Raw genomic sequence first — 2324 nt, forward strand, 5'->3', positions numbered from 1 at the left:
TTTCTATGAGATTTTTCGGAAATATTGGTTAACATTAATTGGAAATAGGAAAACCGAATTTAGGTACTTTAATGCATATCTTGAGAATATTTTCAGTTTGGAATTTCCATGTTGTCCAAACAAACTTGGTCTATAAATACTTGAGTTTGCATTTCTTGCAAACTATCCTAAGAGCTGGGAAAACTTCATTTCTTATTGTTTCTGGTGGAGCCGTCTATCTGGAAAGGAAAGTACCCTAAATAGGCGTAATCTCTTATGATCTCTCGTTTAAAGACTTTTGTGGGATCAAGAAACTCTACGAGTATTGTTGGTGGGAAACTATATAATTGCAGTGCTATTAGTTTTCGATTATTGATTTGATTGACTAATGGTTGCTGAAACTTTGATTGCACCTATTTTTTTTTTTGAGAACCTTCTCTTCTGATACAAGGCTCACTCAAACTAGATCAAAGTATTGACGGGATCTTTAGAACCATCTTCGGATCTAAAGACATCTTGTGATAATCCATTGTTAACAGACTTCGTTATGCGCGTGATTAATCACAAGACATTTCAAGTGTTGTTGTGCAGGTTATTGAAGGCAATAGAAGATTTGAAGACGAAGAAGAATTCATATTAGTTTTCGTATCTTGTGTATTTAGTGCACAAATCTTGATCGGTCGGGATCCAACTAGAATCAGTTTATCTTTGATAGACTTGATTGATTAATTGCGTGAGATCGACATCGTTTTATAGTTTTTCTTTGAGATCTATATTGATTGATTGCGAATCTAAAATTTGATTATTTCGGTAATGAATATTTAGATTGATCTTACCAGACAAAGGAGTTTATTAGTTTAAACGAAAGAGCCTTTGTCAACGACTCGTTAATATCTTCTAGCAAGATTGATTAGGGTGGTTACCAAACAGATTATTTTTTTGTTGTTTGGAACGATCCAAAGGACTTGTTATTCACGTGTGTGAATCTAGAAGTTGAAGGTGCAGGGATACTGACGAAACTAAGTAGCTAGGGGTAGTCTGCTTAGTCTCAACTATACGAAGTTGGTATTAGATTTTATATAGCGTCTTAATTCAGAGAGTATTCAAAACTGGACTAGGTCCCGGAGTTTTTCTGCATTTGAGGTTTCCTCGTTAACAAAATCTTGCTATGTCATTTACTTTGTTTTCCGCATTATAATTGTTACTATAATTAAGTAAATGATAAACGTACATTATTTCTGTAACACTTGATATTGATCCTATAGAGTTTCGGTTATTATTGAACCTATTATTAAGTGCACACTTTGTTGTCGTATCGTCTCGATCTTGTATCCATAGTCAATCACACAAGTGATCTTGTTGTTGTATTGTATCGACTCTGTCCATAAACGATCACACTCGGTACATGAATTTCAGGTTGATATATAAAAGATTATGGTGTATTTGGGTACCCTCATTTTTTCAATATCGAGTCGACCCTACGAGTAATTTATCTTTATTGGTGCTCCTTTACATCTCTTGGATCTTGAAAGACGCTACGCAACACGACTCCCCTAGCTGACATCCTTAAATTACAGGGATAGAAGTTGGTTCAACCTAAGAGAATACTTTTATGACTATTCTAATTCTAATAATAAGCCTATTATACTCTGATATATTTTGATCAAGGTCTGAAAATCTGTTTGCAATAAAACAGGTCCAGCAAACCTCAAGGATCTGGAAAACTTACACTCTTATCAAAGAGAAGCCTAAATCACTATCACTCCACAAGAACAGTCTAAACAAATCAAAACAAAAGTGATTTAGATATCATAGATAGCTATCCTTATATACACTTCTTTTTTCTTTTTCTTTTTCTTTTTGGGTTGTTAAAAACACCTTGCCTCTTCATTTTACTATGAAGAAGTTATGCGGATACTGATTATTAGGTTGGGAATGAATCTGTGATTGTCTTACAGTTTTCACTAGGGCCCACTAGGGACCGCCACTGGGCCTTTTATTCTTGCGGTCCTTATCAAGGGCCCAAGACTGCTACGAGGGTATAAATTAAAAAAAATCATAAATTAGTTTGAGAATTGAATTTCAAAGTAGTTTTTAAAAAGCAAAAAAAGTATCTTCTCTGAAGCAAACACCTGAGAGAAGTAACCGATAATAAAATTCATAATCATTGAATAAATTTAGCTTATAACAATAGCATTTATTTAATATATTTTACAGTGAGTGAAATAGAATGATCTCGAAATATTTACATGTTGATAACCATAACAACAAAAGTTTATTTTAGTTTGACATGATAAGAGCATGAATCTCACATTCATCTTGTATTTATGGTATAAGACTTTGTA

This window comes from Papaver somniferum, chromosome 9, assembly GCF_003573695.1.
Source record: "Papaver somniferum cultivar HN1 chromosome 9, ASM357369v1, whole genome shotgun sequence".
NCBI lineage: Eukaryota > Viridiplantae > Streptophyta > Magnoliopsida > Ranunculales > Papaveraceae > Papaver > Papaver somniferum.